This window comes from Triturus cristatus, chromosome 11, assembly GCF_964204655.1.
Source record: "Triturus cristatus chromosome 11, aTriCri1.1, whole genome shotgun sequence".
Lineage (NCBI taxonomy): Eukaryota > Metazoa > Chordata > Amphibia > Caudata > Salamandridae > Triturus > Triturus cristatus.
The window spans coordinates 277980942-278004732 of NC_140594.1; the positions used below are offsets into that span (position 1 = coordinate 277980942).

General features: G+C 48.2%; 1 long non-coding RNA gene across 1 annotated transcript in view; it reads left to right on the forward strand.

Annotated features, from left to right (window-relative positions):
• The window catches only part of LOC146784024 (uncharacterized), a 324690-nt gene that overhangs the window by 61574 nt on the left and 239325 nt on the right, over window positions 1-23791 (forward strand). Inside the window, exon 2 of the long non-coding RNA XR_014970884.1 lies at window positions 3776-3895. This is a non-coding gene — a long non-coding RNA (uncharacterized LOC146784024). The remainder of the gene's footprint in view (window positions 1-3775; window positions 3896-23791) is intronic.

The following is a 23791-nucleotide window of genomic DNA, read 5'->3' on the forward strand; positions in this document are numbered from 1 at the left end:
GGTTAATCAAAGATGGCCGCTGAGGCAGGAGCTCCTGCAGAAGGATCCTGGGGTAAGAGATCGCCGTCTGCGTAAATCCCTGGAAATCTGGCCTATCGACCAGCACTTTGCAATCCGCAATAGTTTGATTTCACTTACCTTACAAGAATCGTCCTTCGCCCTCGACCCCACACAGTGGTTCCTAGGCGCTGCGCCGACATCTGGGTAGAGGACAGACAGATGCAATAACCAACGACAATCTGCCCACTGTATTATCCCGCCACTACATCAACCAAATAGACGGTCAAGCTGTTGTATTACCGGCGGTGCCACAAGGATCTGCATAGATAGACTGAAAGCATAGAACTCATCGCCTGAGAGACCGCGAGGAAGACGCGACAGAGCTCCACAAGATGGAGGTGATAATCGGAGGAGAAGCGCCTCCACGTAAGGACTAAAGAAGAGCCTAGAAAGACATCGTGGCACTTGGAACTAGGCTGCAGAGAGGTTTGGTGATTTGCTGACAACACAGCTGGCTCTGCCTCTCCAGACTCAGCGGTCAGTGATGCTACGATTGATCCCGGGATGAACACTGGAACGTGACCGGTGAAAAGGGAGGCGGGGTACGTCCTTCCCGCCTGCGAGCGTTATGGAAGGCTCTAAAAATCAGCTCCACATAAGAACTGAGCAATGCTGATAACGAAGGGGTCTGATGCGAGGCACTGTTTTTAGAATGCCTGACCTTAAGATTTCACAATGCCTGACCTTAAGACGGCGGCTGCCCCCATAAGCACTAGGTACTGCCAGTCATGGAAACAGAAATGGGCTTGCTGTGTACTGCTGGGCATTGAAAGAGAGAGAGGGACATGTTCCTTCCCAGCATTGGTGGCCATCTTGGAGTGTGTTCTTCCTATATATTACACTCATGGCCTGCTTTGCTTGCCCCATTTCCGCCTTGTTGGTGGTGAAGATTTCCTATATAACTTGTATGAACCGGCCTGCCTGAACTGCCTTCCCTCTGAGGACTTATAGACACAGATTGCCTCCTTGGAGTCTGTTCTTCCACATTTATCCCACACATGTGACTGCTTAGTTTGCCCTATCACCGCATAGTTGAAGATGCCTCATAGTAACGGTCCAGTGATGTGTCTGGGAACTGAAGCCGTAAAATGGCGGATCGCGAATGGAGCCACCATTTTGTTGTTTCTTGTCCTCTCCCTTGGTCCGTTGGACTTCATCCTGCCGACCCTCAGACATTGCTCCTCGCCTGGGCGGCCTGATCTCTTTCTCCCCCCCTAGGCCCCCGTCTCTCCTATCACCTATCTCATCTCCCTCCCCTCCCTCTCTCTACCCCCTTGGATGTATTATTTCTCTGTTCACTCTGTTGAAAAGTAACATACAATCGTTTTTTAGGTCTCGCTGAGCCCAGCGCATGCGCTGGCTCGGAGAGACATTTTGTATGTGAGTTTTCAAAGTGCTGCTGGCTGGCCTAGTGCTTGCGTTCACGCGCACGTGCGAACCGCTAGCCTTCAGCAGCACTTTGAAAACTCCTGCGTGATCGCAATCACTTTCGCTTTCAGAGCGATCGCGATGACGCACGCTCGCACACAACTCCCGCTTCTCCCCCACCACATATCGCGTCTCGCGGCCGCTCGTGCGCAGCCAACGCTTGTTCAAACTTGTGGTTATTCACTTTTATTTTTGAGCTTTGAACACACAAGATCATGAACCCGCCCATCGCCGCAATAGGCTGGCTAAGGGTTTGTTGCAATTTCCGTTGCTTTACTCCATTCCCGCAGGAGTGCACACTCCGGCCTCTAATTTCATAGGTCTGGTTTGAGGCATCTGTTGTTCGAACCACTTATTGAACTGACATTTTACCACGTTAGTGCTTACGCCCATTGCTAAATCGCGTCATTGCATTTCATCCACGTCGTCTCTCCACCCCACTCCAGTGCATCTCTTACCTTTAGTTTCGTGCCTCCACCGGCTTCTCTGGCTTTTAAGAATTGACGTCGTCCGCCTGTGTCAGCTGTTGCGTTTGTTTGCTTTCTGGCGATAGTAATCTTGACGTATTCTCACAGGTCGTGGAGTTTCCTCAGAGAGTGCCGAGTCCTGGTAATTATAGGCCCTGCGCCAATGAAAGTCTCCCCCCTTGGCCCCGCCTGCCCTATTGGTGTTCGCCAGGTCAGGCATCGTAAGCCTTGGATCCCGTTCCGTGTGCTGACGCTGCGCGGGCCTCCTGCTGGCTCCATTCTTGCATTGGATTAGCATCCTTGTACAGAAATAGCTGCCGACTCTTTGGGGCCCCAGCCACCCTTCTTTTTTTCTTGCTTTAACTACTAGGTGATAGCCGTCCTTCAGTATTTGCCAACGTTTGCATAAGTATTTTCTCTTGTTAATGCCGATTACTTATTTTTTAAAATTTGATAAGCTTACAAAATAGCACGTATGGTGACCACCTTCCTCCAATTCACTACGCCAGTGTTTACCTGGACTTTTGCGTGACGCAATAGAACGTACTGGATGTCGTAGGCTTGTTTTGCTTTTAAATGCCCAATTAGATTAACATCCACGAAATCAGTGATTTGTAAATGGGAAGTTCAGGACTGGATATCGTTTGTGTCTGTAATGACCCGGAGTGAGGCGATCATCCTTATATTATGTTAATTTTGCAATGGGAAGGACGGGCTGTTTGGTTGGAGGGGTTCTTTATGTATGAAGTCCATTAAGACATCATTATGGTATTTGTTGAGGTTTAGGGCTGCCTATTGTTACAGTTTAGATCTTTTTTTTTTTAAACCTTTAGATTGGGTAATGTTACCCTGCATGTGCAGGGCCTGGGTATTGTTTGCACAAGCTGCCCCTTGGACGTGTTTACTTCCGGTTTGTAATGTTTAGATGTTTGTCTGCTGAGCTAAATGCTAATGTTTCAGTGTTATGACTCAGCCAGAACACTCGCATTAAGCAGTGGTGTAATTGTGAGTGTTCATGCCGGTCTCTAAGGACATATTTTTCCTTCTCCGAAGCTTACTTTGGTGTTGTACACGCAGATATCCTCTTATTTTCATGAACATGTATTTAGTCTTTCCTCGGTGTAGGAACAGTACATAACTTTGTTGCTAGTAATATATTCATGTGCTCTTCATTGTTCCTATATGGTTTTGCAGGACTTTTCCCCCCACTTTTTATGGTGACTAGGCATTCTTTCCAACGGTGAACACAACCACTAATAGTGTTTATGAACGTCATGTGGCGTGTTGGCAGTGCAGAGCACCTGAGAAGGACGAAGTCCTGTGGTGTCAAAGGGCTCGTGTCATGCCATGTGGCAGTAGACCCCTTTGTGTAGTAAAGGTGCTCCGTTTTAAGTGGGTTTGTCCGAATTATTGTGCTAGAGGGTGGTGTTTCAAACTCTCCTGCTAGTTGCAGTTGTGGTACACTGCAAATGTCTGCAGGGTCTCATGTTCATACTTTGTGTGCAGGTGTGATAGGTGTCATACTGGTCTGTGTGGAGTAGCCCTGTGTACCATAGGTAGGAAGGGTGTGGAAGTAGGAGTCGAGAGGCTGGAAAATTCTATTGTCTCTACTAAAATGGCTGCAGCAGATACGTAATGCTTTGTACAGATGTATTTCAGAAATCGCCTTAAATCCATTCTACCCTTCCAGCATTCCTTTATGTAAGGCTAACCTTCAACCTGCATGGCCTTTCCATTTTTGTACTTGGTGCTTACATGGAAGGAGCCCCAACCCATGGGGTGCCATCTTTGATACTTACCACAGCACTTTATTTTCCTAGGTGCCCGAGGCACAGCTGGAGCAGATTCGCTGGCCAGCGACGATGACAAGGTTGCCAGTAAGGTGCAGAGCCACTACCGCAACAACCGTGAAACAGCAAGTGTTGCGGAGGAAGGAACCGGTGAGTAGGCAGTGTGATCTGGTATAATTGTCAGTCATTTCTCTACATTAGCCGGGCTAAACCCCCTCCTAGCCAATAGGTCTTGCTTTTGGGACCTTATAAGTATTTAGTTATGCAGCACAATATCCTTGATGCAACAACATCAACTGTTGCATGGCTAAACACTTATAAGGTCCCAAAAGCGAGACCTATTGGCTATGCCAATGCTTGTTAGCCTTATCGTTGTGAAAATGGAACCCTGAGTGAATTTACTATTTTGCATAGTTGCAACTCTAACCACTAGTATATGTAGTAGTTCTTTGTACTTAATATCACTATTTTGTGATTCTGAGCTTTCCCGTCTGCATTTCTCTTCTGAGTGACTCTACAACGTATACATTTCCTTTTCTGCTATCTGTATCTCTTCCTTGTGGGACTCTTCAATTCGCTGACCCCCTCCCTTTGTCCTCCCTGACCCTTACCTTTCGTGGATCCTGTCTTTTTCTGGATCGCTAATTTACCCTGGTATTGAATGTGTTATCTTTCAGTAATTAATGCGATTTTCTTTTGCCATTTGATGACCTGCCAGTTCCGACCCGCCTCCTAGCCCCCTGTCGCCGTTTGACTAAGCACTCCTTCTCCCCGTGTTGGGGAAAGATCCAATATTCTTACTCTGAAGTCTCAGGGACCCCTCTGAGAGAGTCCACATTGTCAAGGGAACCACACACAGCTGAGGCATGGTATGGCGCCACTTACCAAAGCACTCCCTCTTCCCTTGTTGGGGAAGGATCCAGTAGGTAGGCCTTGGAGTCTCAGAGACCCCTCTGAGAGAGTCAACTGCGTAAAGGGAGCTTCACGCAGTGGAGATGTGGGAATGATACCACTTCCCCTAGTATCACAGCTTACCGGACCTTGGACGAGGTTTTTACCCGTTTACCGGTTTGTGCCCCCTCCCCCCTCCCCCCCCCTTACATGCTCTCTCTCTCTCTCTCTCTCTCTCTCTCTCTCTCTCTTTCTCTCTCTCTCTCTCTCACCCTCCCCTACTGCTTTCTCGCTTTCCCTCTTTCATTTTTGTCTACTTCCTCTGCTCCTATCCCCTCTCCCCTTAATCTCTCCCCTTGCCCGCTTCGCCACCTAGCCCCCTGTCCCGTGTGCCCTTTAACTAAGCACTCTTTCTCCCCTTGTTGGGGAAAGATTCAATTGCTTATACTCTGGAGTCTCAGTGATCCCTCTGAGAGAGTCCACAGCGCCAAGGGAGCCACTCACAGTTTAGGTATGGTATGGTCGCCCCTTGCCAAAGCACTCACTCTCCCCTTTTTAGGTCGAGCCTGTAACAGCACGCATGCGCTGTTCTGGTGAAGACTTTATGTAAGCGCTTTTAAAATCGCCCTCACAACTTGCACACGCTCGTGCGTGTGCTTTTTAGGTCGAGGACTACCGGTCTGCCGAAGGCAGAACCGGAAGTCGGAAGATTTAATGTTTTCTAGAGTGGCTATTTAGCCCGCCTCTCTTTTAGCTTCTCCTCCATTGGCTGGCTTCCTAAACGGAGGCCAGCTATTGGAGGAGAGAGCCGTCCCTCCAAATAGGCTCCGTCTTTTTCAGATTCGGGGGCGTGTTTTTTGGTGTTCTTTCCACTTTTTAGCCACGCCCCCGAATCTGAAAACCGCCGCTGCCTCACTCGCTGGCCTAATTGCCGCTGACCCACAACATGAAACGTGATCCCGTCGGTGAAACGCAATGCGTTTCCAACACAACGCACATCCTGTAGTGCTGAAAGTTACTTCAAGGCGAGATCGATTGCATTGTCCTAATTCCGTAAGTGTTTCCAGCGTATATGGTTTATTGTTTTTGGCGATAAAGTGCATTTTGTGACGAGCAGTACCTTCCATGGAACTTTAAAGCTTGTGTTTTGCTGTTATGTTTCGCAACGTTACCCCCTCACGCGTGTCTGGTTACAGCTGAAATGTCGTCATCGTGTTTAATGGGTGAGCCTATGGGATGGCTCAGGCGTGTGAAGCGACCTCGGTCACAAGGTAGAGTCCCAACAGGGCCGACGCAGCTCTTCATTCTCCCGAAGTCGAGACTATCAGCGTAAATCTGGGAGTCACTTCATTGTAAATTTTAGGTTAAATGTTCAAGCAACTTTTATGTTGTGACTGTGACTCAATGTTATACACTACCTCCACTTCAGTGTCACTCGCTGGCCTAATTGCCGCTGACCCACAACATGAAACGTGATCCCGTCGGTGTAACGCAATGCGTTTCCAACACAACGCACATCCTGTAGTGCTGAAAGTTACTTCAAGGCGAGATCGATTGCATTGTCCTAATTCCGTAAGTGTTTCCAGCGTATATGGTTTATTGTTTTTGGCGATAAAGTGCATTTTGTGACGAGCAGTACCTTCCATGGTACTTTAAAGCTTGTGTTTTACTGTTATGTTTTGCAACGTTACCCCCTCACGCGTGTCTGGTTACAACTGAAATGTCGTCATCGTGTTTAATGGGTGAGCCTATGGGATGACTCAGGCGTGTGAAGCGACCTCGGTCACAAGGTAGAGTCCCAGCAGGGCCGACGCAGCTCTTCATTCTCCCGAAGTCGAGACTATCAGCGTAAAAACTGGGAGTCACTTCATTGTAAATTTTAGGTTAAATGTTCAAGCAACTTTTATGTTGTGACTGTGACTCAATATTATACACTACCTCCACTTCAGTGTCACTCGCTGGCCTAATTGCCGCTGACCCACAACATGAAACGTGATCCCATCGGTGAAACGCAATGCGTTTCCAACACAACGCACATCCTGTAGTGCTGAAAGTTACTTCAAGGCGAAATCGATTGCATTGTCCTAATTCTGTAAGTGTTTCCAGCGTATATGGTTTATTGTTTTTGGCAATAAAGTGCATTTTGTGACGAGCAGTACCTTCCATGGTACTTTAAAGCTTGTGTTTTGCTGTTATGTTTCGCAACGTTACCCCCTCACGCGTGTCTGGTTACAGCTGGAATGTCGTCATCGTGTTTAATGGTTGAGCCTATGGGATGGCTCAGGCGTGTGAAGCGACCTCGGTCACAAGGTAGAGTCCCAGCAGGGCCGACGCAGCTCTTCATTCTCCCGAAGTCGTTAGTTGAGCTCCATTACATTGGTGTACTAGGTGACGCCTTTTATGTACAGCGCTTAGGAGTTGCAGTCTCTGGTCATAGGAGCTATGGTAATCCCGCACAATGTATTGTATTTGTTATCTTGAAGTCGTTTGTGTCTTGCGCGCGCTTTTCGTTGGGAGCTTGTGGAACTGTGGCCCTCTGTTCCCGGCTGCCACATAAATAACTTTAAACTGAAGAGATCTTGAACGAAGAAGCGCTGTTCTCTGCGAACACTTCAAGAATATTCTTTGGCGCTATACATGCAGATACGTGAACTCAGATGACGTGCTCTACAATACTGATTAAGTCATCAACAACTACGTTAAAAATCCTTATGGCCATCTAAGTCCACGCTGCAGGTCCCGTTTATATTTATCTTCACCTTAGATAATTTGTGTTTTACATAACTCTCTCTACCTCACTACTCCACTCTATCTCACTACCTCACTATCTCACAACTTCTCTCTCTCAAAACATCACTACCTCACTCTCTAGCTCACAACTTCACTCTTTCTCACTCACTACCTCAATCACTCTCTATCTCACTACCTCACTCTTTCTATCTCACTAACTCACTTTCACTCTCTCTTTCACTACCTCTCTCTCTATCTCACTACATCACAACATCACTCTATGCTTATATATCACTACCTCACAACATCCCTCTCCCTCACTACCTCACTCTTTCACTACCTCACTCTTTCACTACCTCACTCTCTCACTACCGCACTCTCTCACTACCGCACTCTCTCTATCTCACTATCTCACTACCTCACTCTCTATCTCACTACCTCACTCTCTATCTACCTCACTCTCTCTCACTACCGCACTCTCTATTTCAATACCTCACTCTCTCTCTCACTACCTCACTCTCTCTCTGCTAATGCAATAGGTATCACATATGCAAAAAAAAGCTAATGCCAATAGAAATGACAATGCCATTTATTTAGGGATACAAAAATGATAAAAAAATAATGAGCAATACCAATAGCTCTACCTATAATATTGCCGAGACCATTGCATTGTAAATGCTTGTTGTTTTTTCCTACGCTATTGGCCTTTACGTGTGTCTTTTTAACAAAGACAGCACGCAATTGGCCAAAGGCGGGTGCATTGCTCTGCCCATGGCCTATTGGTTGCGGTTACCCGCACGGCCGCCATGTGGTTTCAATAATTATGCCCAGACAAAGCGATAATTGAAACCACATGGCTCGCTGTGGCGCGCGCGGGCGCACTCGCACCTAGATTTATTTCCCTTTGCTTTAAGTGAAACCGTTTTTTGTAACACTTGTTTGTCAACGTAAGATCAATGGCTCAACGCAAACTAGTTTCAATGTTGAACTGTGTTTTAAAAAGCTTTTTAGATAATTTAGCACAATCACACATGGCACGATACAGCCGCTTTAACCGTGTGAACATCAGTCTCACTTGATCTTTAGCAAACCAAAAAGTAGTGCAGTTGGGCAACTGACGAGACGTAAGAGCATAATTTAGAAATAGGGCATTGTTCAAGCAATTACATATTTTTATTTGATCAATCTTTGCATGAATATGACTGCAACATCTGACAGCAGCCGATTATAATGCAGTATGACTAAATAATGCCTTTCCGTCTTATGATGTATTGGGTAACCTTTTCTCTTATTAGTTGGTAGGTGCAACAAATCATTTCAAACGAATTGTAATCAGCATCCAGTAAGGGAGTCTGTCTTCAAAACCCAGACAAGTGGGGTGTTTTTTGCAGGACTTGTTTAAACAAGCATTTGCAATGCAATAGGTCTCGCATTTAAGTGAGTTTGAGCTATTGACATTACAAATGACAATGCCTTTTAGTTTTGTTTCCGTTTTTTAAAACATAAATAAAAGGCATTGTTATTTACAATTCCAATAACTTAAATTCACGTAAATGCGAGACCCATTGCATTGCAAATGCTTGTTAATGAAGTTTCTAGTATTGATCACGTGACTAAATTCTCTCTAAGATACAAGCAGGTGAAAAGATATGGTCATGAGCGAAAACTCAATACAGCTTTGGATTAGTAAGGACATTGTAAACAGTTCTGGCTGGACAACCTGATTTAAAAAAAATACTTTCCACCAATGCGCTTCATTCATGTCTTACTTCGGAGACTGGTACGTGTGGTGTGGTGAGCTGAGTTAGCATGAGCAGAAAAGCATGGCAGTTATTGGTAGCTATATGCAAGCATTTTACAAAATAAGTTCCTAATTCAATTCCTGCACATGTGCAAGCCTTGGTTTGCATGGGTGTCAGATTTGCACGGGTAAAATCCAACAGTACGATTTTTTTTCTCCGAATAAATTTCAGCAGGTCAAACCTGTCAGCGCTGAAGGGGGTGAAAATGTAAATTCTGGGACATGCAGATTTGATGCAATCTGCACTAAATTCCATGTTATGCCCTTTTTTCACTGTACAGCTCGTAATTGATGTTTATTGCATCCGATAAATACCAGTCCTCAAAGTGTCATATGTCTCCGGTTTAATCAATAGAGCAGCAATAATGAAGGGCTGATAATCGAGGTCCTTCTGTATTCTCTGAGGTGTTTCCTATTCAGAGCCATTTCACTAGTATTAAATGTGGATATATGAAACATACATGTGCTCCCCTATCATGTAACCAGCCACACATTCATTCCCTATGAACTTCTATCATTGCTATACAAAACTTTGGTCGAAATATCCTCTTGCTTTGCCAGAAACTCAACAATTTTTGCAAAGTTAATTTTTTCCCAAAAAGTTTTGTAAAGGTTGCAAAATAAAATCTTCACAACCCAAAAAAGCGAACGAGTCTCCCGTTAGGGCAAGAGTGGCATGCTGCTGGCACGCTCTGGGTAGGATCTCACCGTGGGTCTGTGGTTAACTCCAGCTTAACCCACTACATTTTTATTTGTGTAACATAGCGAGCCCAGACAAATCCTAGACCCAGCCCCATCTCCTTTGTAGGGCAGAAGATGTAAGAGGCTCCCACTGCAACGCGTCAGGACTCCTCTTTCCAAAACCCCCATGTGACCAGCTTTGGAAATAGGTAAAACCACATACACTCCCACACCGGCCGCATGCACAGTGCGGCTGGGCCTCAACCCCCCATTGGATACCTAGGTACTCATTTCACATCTTCCTTGTGGAAACAGCACCTTCTCAGACAACCCACAATGACTAGTGGCTCAACGGAAGTCTACCGTTCGCAAGTGACACATAGCTTCAATGCTGTGTGTTCAGAGCACTCACCATTATCTCCACTTACGCCATCTGATGGCCCATGCGTGACCTCCAGCATCTAGACATTGGTACATAGGGAGCATCCTTGATCCCCGACACCACAACTTCTCAGATTCCAAAATAACAACTCCGCTTACGCCATCTCCAGGCTCCCCCCTCCACTGTCATGGAGTTACGGTCATACCAGCGCACACCTATTGCACCTGCCAGTACCCCCAGTTACAGTGTAGTAGGTAGGTTCATTTCATCTACAAAAGAGGTCAAGCTAGTGTCTGTACGTTACACACTTCACACTACTCCATTAGGACAACATGGGCCTATACATTACTGTCAGTGACTGACACACTGTGCAGGAAGGGCTCAGTCAGTACAGTTCGGGCCGGCTGATTCTGGTGTGTGCTTTGCATCTGGAGATGAGACATATGAGGCCAGGGGCTAATTCCTCTATTAAATATCTGGGTGCCCCCTCCCAACTCCCACTGTGGAAATGAAGGTGTACCTGCCTTTGACAGGAGTAGGTTTGTGGGTGTAAATCGGGCTGCCGCACTATGAAAATAAACTTTTCCCTGCCTTTGACAGGAGTAAGTTTGTGGGTGTAAAATTCTTTTTCAGGCTGCCACACACAAGAACGCCTAGAACCCCACCCCTGACCTTGAATGTGTGAATGCCGCCGTTCTGCCTTGGAGGCAGAGTTTCCGGGTGTGTAAGTGCACTTTACGAACATAACATTCCACCAGTTCTGATTCTGTAACCAGGATTAGAAGCCGACATTCGTAATGTGCTTCTTTTGATACAATCTCCCGGTTCCCACCAGTATTTACAGCTCTGGTCTTCAATTTACCATGGGCGGCCCTGACACATTCACACCAGTGGTGCATTAGAGAAGTTGTGTTTCCATTTCTCTTCATTCTCAGTTTGGGGTGTCTGACGACCTCAACGCATGACCATGGGCCGCTTCTGACCTATTCGAATCAATTCATGAAAAATAACTTTTTGTAATCATGAGAGCAAAAGGAGGACATGTACATACAAAATTTGTTACTTCGATAGTAGTGTGTGTGCTTATTTGAATGAAGCACTACTGTCTACAGTTACCATCTCTTAAAGTACATGTGCAATTTTTTCCTGTTTTTATCTCTTCCTTGAGTGACTTTACACCTTGTACATTTTCAATTTTTTTTTCTGTTTGTATCTCTCATGCAACTCATGTAATCCAAAGTCCTTATGTAAAGCATATGGTTCTTTTATAAAGCGCTCTGGCACTTTCGGATAATGTTCGCGCTATATAAAATCCCATTAAATAAAATAAATACATTAAATAAAAACAAAGGAAGTTACCAGGGCTTTAGGTGAGCCGGGTCACCGGCAGTTGTAAACGAGCAGCACAATCTGAAAGCACATAAAACAAAACATAAAATACCTTTACCTCAATGCGCCAGTAATGTCAGCAGGTGGCTTGGAGGACTCAGCGCGCACCATCCGTGCAGTGCGAGTCCTAAATTGGGGAACACTCCGGTCTCTGGGAAACCCCTCGGCACACGGGTTTCCCAGCAAGAAAGGCACGCTAAAGTGGATGCCTGCTTGTGCCCCGGTGGGACCGCAGAGTGTGTTCTGATAAAGAAGCACGCTAGTAGGTCCCTGCTTGTGTCCCAGGGGCACTGTAAAATGCACGCAATGCCGAAGACAGCAACGGGAAACGCACTCGGCACAAGATTATACGTTCAAAGTCTGTTAATATCACGCGATTGGCCTCGAAGTAAAAAAAATATATACATGCCGGGAAACACACTGGGCACGGGCTGTAACATTTCAGCTCTGTCAAAAAGCAAGGCACATTAAAAAAAAGAGATCTCCCCAAAACAACAGACCAAAAAAAAGTGGACTAATACAAGTAAAGGGGCCAATAGCCATAGGCGTGCACAACAGGAAAAAAGGAGGGACTTGGAACACTATTAGCCAACAGCAAGTAGTACATTTTGGAAGACATACTCAATAACAAATAGAAACAAGCATTGAAAATGCACTAGGTCACGCCTTCGATTAAGATAAAGCCATTTGCTTTGCTAATGGTATTGTATAGCAAAGCAAATGGCTTTAACTTAATGAAAGCCGAGACCTATTGTATTTTTAATGCTTGTTTCCTAAATTGCTCCACATTAAAGCAAATAAGACAAACTTTGTCAAACTACTTTTTTATGAGGGAAGGACTCCAAAACTCAGGGATGGCCGGTTGGTTTTTAAAGAGCGCTGAGGATGTGTACAGAATGGTTAATTTTATAGCATCAACTGTTAGCCTTCGCAATGTACTTGTTAGGAAGATGCTATACGAGAAATATCTCCTCCTGCACTCTGTTACTGATAGCACTCATGAGGTTAGAGCGTCTTATTTCTAGCACTTTATGAAGCTTATTGCACTTTCTTTACACCCAGTATAATAGCACTTTATTGTGCGGAACGTTATTCTGAATGAAATCTGGGGAAAAATAACCCATTATCCTCATGCATTAATTGCCTTCCAGTCTCCAGCCCTACCATTTAAAGGTATGGATGGTTTAATCATCTGAGAATAGCTGTGCAATTCTCTGACAGCAAGTTCGTTCATCTAGCACAATTCCAAGGCGCAGCTGCTTTCCTTCATGATGTCATGTTATTAATGAGGCTTTCAACACTCTAGGTGATAGGTAATGAGAATAATGAACCAAATATTAAAGAAGGCTTGTAAGTTCATAAATCATTACAGGGCTGTTTGAAGACCTTGCTAACATCACTAAAGTTCAAAGGAGACTCTCCTAAAGGGGAGCCCTTGGCTTGTCAATAGATGCATGTATTTCCGGGGGAAAGGTCTCTACTTTTTTTTAATCGATGCAGATTGTGACGGTTGTTGTGCTGCCCTCTGGTGGATTTCAAAAATGGTATTAAAATTGTAAAAGCCCCTTATATCACTCCTAAATTACACAAGCATTGAAAATGCAATAGGTCTCGCCTTTGATTAAGTTAAAGCCATTTGCTTTGCTAATGGTATTTTATAGCTAAGCAAATGGCTTTAACTTAATGAAAGGCGAGACCTATTGCATTTTTAATGCTTGTTTTCCCTTGTGGAGAACTTCCGTAACACCCCTTGATAGAGATATTCAAATATCTGAAGAATATAAATAAAGATTTATACACATGCATTGTTCAGATGATTGATGTCAGCAGGAGGGATCATGGGAGCTTGCTGTGCAGAACTTTCCGTTCTGCTGCGAGCTGCATTTGTGTAGCAAAAGATTCACTAATCCTTCACAGCGGAGTGGGGCTGTGAGCAGTGACGTACCGCCCACCCCCCATGCTATGAATGGGGCAGTAATGGCGCACTAAAGTCAATGACGGGACAGTGACCTGCCTGCGACAGCAGACGTTCCTCTCAGCATCTGAATTTGCAGTGTGTCAGCACTGAGATCCCTGTTCCTTAAAGAAACAGAGCAGATAATGCCCCTTATAGTAAACCGCCACAACAAAGAATTACACATTATGAATGGGAGGTGGGAGGCAGCATAAATCAGTCAGTAGGACCGCTGTCAGCTCCTTCCAAGCCGTTACAGGCAGGGAGAGAGCGAGCTCCGCAGTTACCCCCTGCCTCCACAGTGTGACTCCATACCATGCTTTGTGGCAGTAGGTGTGGTTGCAAAACATTGTGCACAACCATGTGCATTGCCACGAGTAAGCGCCCCCCACGTACCCGCCAGGACTAATTGCAGCATTTTTTTTTTTTGCACCTTAATTTAATATGGCGCGAACTCGTCCCAGAGGTATTGGAGCGCTTTAGATGAGCACCAGTTACGTTACACAAGGACACGTTCATTTTTGGTACGCACGCGGAGATTAAACGATTTGCCCAAAATCACAGCATGTTAAGAGTGAAGCTGAGATTCGAACCTGGTTCCCCAACTGCAAGGTCGGCAGCTCTGACCATTGCGCCACATGCTTGGCTTGTTTTTTTCTGCCCTTTACTATGTGCCACGAATGCTCGCAGGTTCTCTTACAAAATGGACTGCAGCTGTTCGTACTTTTTCATCTAGCTTAGACCGTAAAAGCCGCTATGGATTGCTTTGTATAAACACCATGCATTGTGCCTTGAGATTTCTGTTGCCATGCTGCGTTCTGCGAAGAGAAGCTGCCCTTTTCGAGAAAAGTAAACAAGTCTGTAAGCGCTCGCCAGGCAGCTGCGGTTGACGCCGACTTTTCGCTTTTTCTGCCATCTCACTTGAACGGCCTGCTTTCCTTCTGATCTTTATGGGGGCCATGTGTTTGGCCCCATAAAGACAAGAAACCTTTTACTTCAGAAGGAAAGCAGGCGAGGCCGTCCAAGTGGGACGGTAGAAAAAGCCGAGCGAAAACGTCACCAACAGCTTTTTCCCAATGGCTGGCCACCGTTCAGCTTAAACGGTGACGCCGGCCAATGGGAAAGAGGGGCGGGGCTTAAAGCCCTTTACTGAAAAATCCCCAAAACGTTAAATCTCGCCCACGAGACTGCGCATGTGCTCAGCCTACGCTAGCGAGACCTAAAAAGGAGGCAGAGACTCACCTAGTAAAGCATATACTGCATGTCTCAACGAGACAGCGCGTGCGCTGCCTAGGCGAGACCTAAAAAACAAGTGGCAGGTTAGGGTGACAAAATGGTGCGCATGCAGTTAGTGTGCTAATAGTGAGGGTAAGGGCAGACTGTTTTAATGCAGCTTTACTGTGAACTAATTACTAAAAATAAGATGGAATAACGATTATTTATGCATTTATAAGGTGTAGAGTTTTCATGGGGTTATGTTATTAAATACCTACCTTGCTTTCGGAACATCCCCCAACTGTAAACAGAGAAGTAGACCTTAAAATATGCACCTGACCTGATATGTAGCCTATCTCAGATGCAGCACTTGTTCGACGTGCTGTTAACGAGACAGTATCTGTATCTTTTTATTGTAACTTTGAGTTTGGTATAGGATGGTGTGCGCTTGAAAAAGTGCACGTTTTGTATGTTATGCTTCTTATGCGGCATATTAAGGAGAGCGTGCTTGTGACTTTGTTGCTGTGTATTTATATTGTAATTGTTTAATTCGGTGAAAAGAGACAGGCTGCCAGCATGCAAGCTGTTTGGTAAGCGCCGACACCTTATTGTCTATGCAGTGAAAAGGGTGTGGCAAGGAGGGAGGGTAACTGAGGAGAGCTGAAAGGGCTCTGGTTAAGAACTGAAAGCAGAGGCATAGCTATAAAGTTTGCTGTCGCTCTTCCACACAACATATGGGCCTTGTTTGAATGCAGTGTGGATGCCTTCAGTGTGCGTGCATAGTTTCAGTGTACCAATGCAGCTAAGTTTTAACAAAGAAAAACGAAAAAGGCATATTTAAAATAAAGTTCCAATGCCAGCGGCGTTCATCTTTAGTTTCAGTGCACCAATGCAGCAACACAGTGTTAAAAAGGTTTAATAAACAAGCATTTGCAATGCAATAGGTCTCGCATTTGGGAGATTTAAAGCTATTAGCATTGTAAATGACAATACTTTTTATGTTTTAAAAACCAACACATAAATAAAAGGCATTGCCCTTTACAATGCCAATAGTTCAAACTCACGCAAATCAAAGATCCTGCAACACACCAGCAATACAGCTGCCCAGAATAAATCTGAATAAATCTTTTAAACTTTAAATTATCCACCAAGCAACTCACGTTGTCCAAAAACGTGTATGTGCAATGTGTGCCAAATGCAAAACAACCACAACGAACCCACAGTGAAAACAAATAGGTGCAATGTCATGAATCTTTGTGCGTTTCTTTACAACACACAAATTGAGCAGATTATACTGTTGCAACGGATCAAAAGAAGTTTGCTTGTTGTTCAATAATGAACAACAATTCGAACCTGTAAAAGGGTTTCGCTAGGACAATAACGGTGTAGAGACATCTCAAGGCCAGTCACCCCAAGAAACCCAATTGTCGTGTAAATGAAGGGCAATACTGTAGGAAGGTGGATATCTGACTATGGTTACCCCCAATTTTTTGCCTAGTGTCTAGCTGGTTTTTCGACTTAGTAGGCCTGAGATCCTGCCATTCAGGGTCTCAGCCTGTCTGCTCTCTCTTTAAAATGGACTCCATGCACCCTAGGTGCATAACCCATTGGAATTAGATCACCCTGTGAGCCCCTGTACCAGTGTACACTAGGTACCCAGGGCATTGGTGTATCTAAGGCCTACCAGGGGCTGAAGCATGTATTGTGCCACCCCTGGCCTGGCCTAACAAATTTGACACAACTGGCTGATCACTCAGCTGGGGTAAGTTGGTGTAACCACCTCTTACTTAAGTGTAGTGTACCTATACCTAACCTTAAATGGGACACATGTTAACCTATAAGTCAGTCAGTCAAAGTACTTTATTTCGATAAATAAATATCATAAAAAGGCATAGAAACAGTACAATCAATTTTACAAAAAATCAACAATTCATATTATCTAAGATGTTTAAAAGGGGTGTCAGTAATAAAACATCATAAAAAACATCATTTAGCATAAAACATTAATATTCTCCCAAATTCGCAGATGTTATAGTTTATATAAAAAGTTAAATAATCAGCCAATTCGTTACATTAAAAATTAATCGGATTGATAGCAGGCTTCCTTTTCTTGGCCCTAACAGCACCCACTAAAACACTTGCAACATGGAACATGATCCTGGGGGTCTGCAATAACTGTAGATACAGGAGGGCAGGTTTGACCTGTATAAACCCCGCCTCCTTTAGAATTGGGAACAAATATTTCTTTCTTAAAGCCGCGTAATGGTCACAGAACATCAAGAAGTGCATTGTGTTCTGGATCGAGAAATCATCACAATTACACGGCGTTCCTTTTTCAGGAGGACACCAAGTTTGAAAATGACCAAGAGTAAAATGAATTAGGTTCAGCCGAAAGCGTGTAAGTAGAAACCGGTGGAACGGTTGATTAACAATAGACAGGTATAATTCAGGGCCCACATGAGTACTCAAAATAATACTGGCCCGCACCGAAGGTTTCTCATATTCTACTTGTTCTCTTTCTAGACATAACAGATCTTTCATCATACTTTTAATCAATCCAATATCTTTAACAGTTATTAGATCCGGGGAATGAAAAAGATCCGGTCTCCCTAATCTATCAAAATAGTTTTTGATATAGACTAACCACGTTATTTTATTTACTTTATCCAGCTGCAAACAATCTTTTAGAATGATATGGTTGAGCGGAATTTCTTGATTCAACCAAGTCTTTAGCCAGGCTAGAACGGGGGCCAGTTTAATCAGATCTGAGATGTAACCCATACCGAGTTCAGTGTGAACAATATGTGTGGGGGTAGACTGAGGGAGAGAAAGAACCGATCTTAGAAATTTATTTTCCGTGATCTGTATACTTTCCATAGAGCAATGAGCCCAAATGGCACTTCCATATGTTGCAACTGCAAGGCATTTTGCTTCATAAATTTTTAGCAAAGTAACAATTGGCCTAGCGCCAAGTTTAATCATAAAACCCCTAAGTGCAGAAGATGACTTTACAAGGGCAACGTTTCTATTTTTTATCTGGGGGCCCCAGGAGCCTTTCTCATCAAAAGTAATCCCTAGATATGGGAATGTTGCTACTCTACACAATTCTTGCTTCCCACAGGTAAAAGTTTTAGAGGGTTTATTTTTGTTACCCTTACCCATGATCATAATCTGGGACTATCTGAAAGAAACACGTTAGTTAGATTCCTCACTTTAGAATATCCCCAGGCGTCAGACTGGATCCGGAAGATTTTTCGTCAGCAATACCCCTTGCGCGTCGCTAGGCGTTGTCTGCGGCTCCGCGTCCGTCGTCGGCGTCGTGCGCCGGGATGACGTCGTCGGAGTACTTAGACGCCGCCCTCGCGCGCTGACGTCAGTTCTTCTTTTTTCCGCGCCAGTAAGCGCAGATCCGGGAGAGCTACCCCTTTTAGTCTTTTTTGACTAAATCTTTTTTGATCATTTTTGATCCTTGTCTGTCGACATCTGGTGCCGGTAGGATGCCTGGGTTCAAGGCTTGCGAGGATTGCCATCGACTGATGTCGGTGACCAATCACCACCGCCGGTGCCTCTACTGCTTAGGCCCCGACCACGACGCGGAGTCGTGCAACGACTGCCAGGCCCTGACTTCGAAGGCTAGGCGGGAGCGGTCCCGCAAGCTTCTCGAGCTTCGCCACTCGGCTCCGCGTCATGCGCGATCCCGGTCCAGGAGGAGGTCCAAGGATCGCTCGCGGAGCCCTAGCCGACGCCATCGATCGTCCGGCTCCAAGTCGTCGGGTAAGTCCAAACGCTCAAAGAAGTCCAAGAGGCGACACCGCTCTTCGGACTCCCCTCGCCGGTCGCGCGACTCGGCCGAGGGTCAGGGTGGTTCCACCCCCGCGGCTCCGGCGGAGCCGCAGGTGCCGCGTCCGCCCCCATACCTTCTGGTCCCTGGGACTGACGCGGCGCCGGCGGAGATCAGTGCCTTCCTCTCGGCCATGAGGAGCCTGGCCCCGCTGTCGACGCCCGCTGGCGCGCCTTCGGGCCCCGCGGACTCGACTGGGCGATCTTGCCTGCCGGCGGCTCCGGCCCCGGCGCCGTCGACGATTCCGGTCTCGACGCCGCAGGTCCCCACGGGGCCCATGCCTGGGCCCCAGTCGACGCCGGTTGACCTAGTCACTCCTCCACCGGCGCCGACGCCTGAACCACCGACGCCGTCACCGGCGCCGCCGGCGCACACGCCTACACCTCCGGCGCCGCCGACGCTTTTGGCGCCGACACCGCCCCAGTTTAGCCCTCATCCGGACCCGGCGCCGCAGCGGCGTCGACCGACGCCGCATCCGACGCCGCTTGAGTCCTACCATCTCTACAGTCCGGTTCCGATCATTCCTCCTGTTTATCAGGAATCGGAAGAAGGGGGCGACTGGGAGGGGTTCGAGGACCCTATGGCTGTTCAGTCACAGCTTTCTCAGGACTGGGCAGATGAACTGGGGGAGGCCAGTGGGCTGGACACCTCGCCAGACACTGGATTCACTTCTCCTCCGACCGTGGCTTCGGAGGAGGGTGCAGCATTTTCTGTGGTGCTGCACAAGGCGGCAGAGGCCCTTGGGCTCGAGTTGCCTGCCGTGGCTGTGAGGACTAACATCCTCACTGAGGTCTTCAAACCTCAGCAAGCTCCACTGAGCCTCTGCTGCCGTTCAACGAGGCCCTCACTGACGTTCTGCAGGGCACCTGGTCCAAGCCCTCCACAGTTCCTCCTGTGGATAGGAACGTTGCCAGGCGCCACCGCCCTGCTCCGGGCGACCCCAGTTTCCTGTCCCTACACCCCACCCCCGAGAGTCTGGTTATCCAGGCCTCTACCTCCCAATCCTCCTTCCCGACCGCTCCGCCGGACCGGGATTCCAAGAGACTCGAGCAGTTTGGCAAGAAACTGTTCTCGTCCCTTAGTTTGGGCCTGCGGTCCTTAAATACCGCCTGTCTCTTGGACCGTTATTCCCATTCCCTGTGGGATACGGTGGAGGACGTGCTGCCCCTGTGTCCGGAGGAGGTCCGGACGCGTCTTACCCAGGCTTTGGCCGATGGGAGGGATGCAGCACGGCACGCCATACGATGTGGGCTTGACACCACGGACTCGCTGGGTCGGGCGATTTCAACCACGGTGGCGCTCCGCCGCCACGCCTGGATGCGGTCCACGTCATTTTCCGGGGATGTCCAGAACACCCTCATGGACATGCCCTTTGATGGCACTCGCCTGTTTGGTGAGAAGGCGGACAGTGCGCTGAACCGCTTTAAGGACTCCCGGGCTACGGCCAAGTCCTTGGGCCTCTCGGCTCCGCGGGCGCACACCTCCGCTTTTCGCCCCTTTCGTGGCCAAGGAAGGGGCGCCTCCTCACGTCCGCAAAGCCACCAGCCGCAGAACCAACCTGCGCGCGGTCGCGGACGTGGCTTCCGCCGTGGCGGAAATGGAGGCCGACGTGGTCAGCCCACTTCCACCCCGGCAGCATCCGCCTCAAAGCCCTCCTAGTCCGAGCTTTCAGGCCCATACCACGCCAGTGGGCGGCAGAGTTCGCCATCACCTGCTCCACTGGCGGTCCATAACATTGGACAGGTGGGTGCTGCAAATCGTCCGAAGGGGCTACTCCCTCCCCTTCGAGACGACCCCTCCAGCCATGCCACCGCAGCACCACCGTATCTCGGGGGATCATTTGCATCTTCTCCGCGAGGAAGTTTCGGCTCTCTTGGCCAAGGGGGCCGTCGAGCGCGTTCCGAGTCCAGAAGTAGGTCGTGGTTGTTATTCCCACTACTTTCTGGTTCCCAAGAAGGGCAAGGGGGGCCTACGCCCTATCTTGGACCTCCGGAACGTCAATGCCTTCCTCCGAAAGGACAGGTTCAAGATGCTAACGTTGGCTCAGGTTTTAGCTGCCCTAGACCCTGGAGACTGGATGGTAGCGTTGGACTTGCAGGACGCATATTTTCATATCCCCGTCCTGCCGGCCCACCGGCGTTACCTGCGGTTCACGGTGGGCCAAGAGCACTTTCAGTTTACCGTGCTCCCCTTCGGCCTCACCAGTGCCCCTCGGGTGTTCACGAAAGTGTTGGCGGTGGTCGCAGCTCATCTGCGCAGATCAGGGGTTTCAGTCTTCCCCTATCTCGACGACTGGTTGTTGAAGGCGGGCTCGCCCCAGGCAGTCGTCTCCCACCTCCAGACTACGGCGGATCTCCTGCATTTGCTGGGGTTTTCCATCAACGTGCCGAAGTCACACCTGAGTCCCTTTCAGAAGCTCCTCTTCATCGGAGCGGTTCTCGATTCGGCGCAGTTCCGTGTCCATCCACCGGAACAGCGGGTCCGGGATATACAGGCCCTGATTCCCATCTTTCGGCCTCTATCCCGGGTTTCGGTCAGGCTAGTGTTGCGGCTTCTGGGGCTGATGGCCTCCTGCATCCTACTAGTGCATCACGCCAGGCGGCGCATGCGGGCTCTGCAGTGGGACCTGAAGTTTCAGTGGGCCCAGCATCACGGCAACCTGTCCGACCATGTCTTGATCTCGGAGGGCACTGCACAGCAGTTGCAGTGGTGGCTCACGGACCGCGAGTGGGTCAAGGGCAAGAGCCTCTCCCTTCCCCAACCGGAGCATGTCGTAGTGACGGATGCGTCCCTCCTGGGTTGGGGTGGCCATATGGGAGAGGCGGAGATCAGAGGCCTCTGGTCTCCGGCGGAGTCTCGTCTCCACATCAACCTGTTGGAGTTGAGAGCGATCCGGCTTGCACTGAAAGCCTTCCTTCCCTCTGTCAGGGGAAGTGTCGTGCAGGTGTTCACGGACAACACCACCGCCATGTGGTATTGCAACAAACAGGGCGGGGTGGGGTCGTGGACCCTTTGTCAGGAGGCTCTGCGCCTCTGGACGTGGCTGGAACACCAGGGCGTCACCCTAGTGGTTCAACATCTGGCGGGCTCTCTGAACGCCAGAGCAGACAAACTCAGCCGCCGGTGCATGATGGATCACGAATGGCGTCTGAACTCCGAAGTGGCGCAAGGTCTCTTTCAGCAGTGGGGAGAGCCTTGGTTAGATCTATTCGCCACCGCAGAGAACGCGCAATGTCAGCAGTTCTGCGCGTTGGAATTTCCAAGGCGGCACTCGCTCGGCGACGCTTTTCGTCACGAGTGGAGTTGCGGTCTGTTGTACGCCTTTCCGCCTATACCACTTCTGCCCAGAGTGCTGAAGAAGATCAGGCACGACCGGGCCCAAGTCATCTTGGTGGCTCCGGATTGGGCACGAAGATACTGGTATCCCGAGCTACTCAGTCTGTTGACCGATCCCCCGATACGTCTGCCCCTTCGGGAGGATCTTCTGTCGCAGCAGCAGGGGACGGTCCTCCACCCGAACCTGTCCAGCCTCCACCTCCATGCGTGGAGATTGAGCGGCGGCAGTTGATGCCATTTGACTTGCCTCCTGAAGTCTGTGATATCATTCTGGCAGCCAGGCGTCCCTCCACAAAGTCGGTATACGCCTGCCGGTGGAACAAATTTGTGGCATGGTGCACAGCAAAGGCTGTGGATCCCCTTTCCGCCCCTCTTTCTGAGGTTCTCCTCTTCCTTCTTTCTCTGGCCCGGCAGGGCTCTGCCCTGGGCACCCTGAAAGGTTATCTTGCTGCCATCTCCGCCTTCTTGCGGCTTCCTGATCAGCCTTCTCTTTTCAAGTCCCCTGTGGTTACACGCTTTCTCAAAGGCATTACACACACGTTCCCTCCTGTCCCTTTTGTAATGCCTCAGTGGGACTTGAATCTGGTATTGACATTCCTGATGTGCGCTCCCTTCGAGCCTCTTCACAATTGTCCTCTTCGTCTTCTGACTCTTAAGACTGCTTTTCTGGTAGCCATCACCTCGGCTAGACGGGTGAGTGAGCTCCAGGCTTTATCTTCAAAGCCTCCTTTTCTATCTGTTCATCCGGACAAGGTTGTCCTTCGGCCTCGTCCCTCCTTTCTTCCTAAAGTGGTGACTCCATTTCACCTTGGGCAGTCTGTCACCTTGCCCACCTTCTTTCCGCCTCCGCATCCTTCCAAAGAGGAAGAGAGGCTCCACCGTCTGGACCCAAAACGTGCGCTCTCCTTTTATCTGGACCGCACAAAACAGTTCCGGGTGGACGACCAGCTTTTTGTTGGGTACGTGGGCGCTAAGAAGGGGAAAGCTGTGCACAAACGGACCATCTCTCGGTGGGTCGTTTTGTGTATAAAAATTTGCTATTCCTTGGCTAAAAAGGACCCTCCTGTTGGGCTGCGCGCCCATTCTACTCGGGCCACGGCGGCTACTACTGCCTTGGGACGGGGAGTCCCTTTGCAGGACATCTGTCAGGCGGCGACGTGGGCTTCGCTACACACGTTTGCCAGGCATTATTGCCTTGACAGCCAAGTCCGGAGGGATGGCTTCTTTGGCCGTTCTGTCCTCCAGGACATTCTGGTGTGATCTTGGTTCGCAGACCCACCACCGGGGATGGTATTGCTTGGGTATCTATTCTAAGGTGAGGAATCTAACTAACGTGTTTCTTTCAGATGAACAAGTTACTTACCTTCGGTAACGATGTATCTGTAAGAAACATTAGTTAGTTAGATTCCTCACCGACCCTCCCATCCTCCCCGTTCTGCGAACTGACATCTAGGGTTAAGGTTGTCCTTTCAGGCCCCTAGATTTTATTTTTGGCACCAGTGTCGGTCTTTGCATGGCTCTGCGTTCCTGGCGCGGAAGGCTATGTACAAGAACTGACGTCAGCGCGCGAGGGCGGCGTCTAAGTACTCCGACGACGTCATCCCGGCGCACGACGCCGACGACGGACCCGGAGCCGCAGACGACGCCTAGCGACGCGCAAGGGGTATTGCTGACGAAAAATCTTCCGGATCCAGTCTGACGCCTGGGGATATTCTAAGGTGAGGAATCTAACTAACTAATGTTTCTTACAGATACATCGTTACCGAAGGTAAGTAACTTGTTCTTTTAGCATTAATCTTTAAATCCAGGGAAGTCATAAATACCTC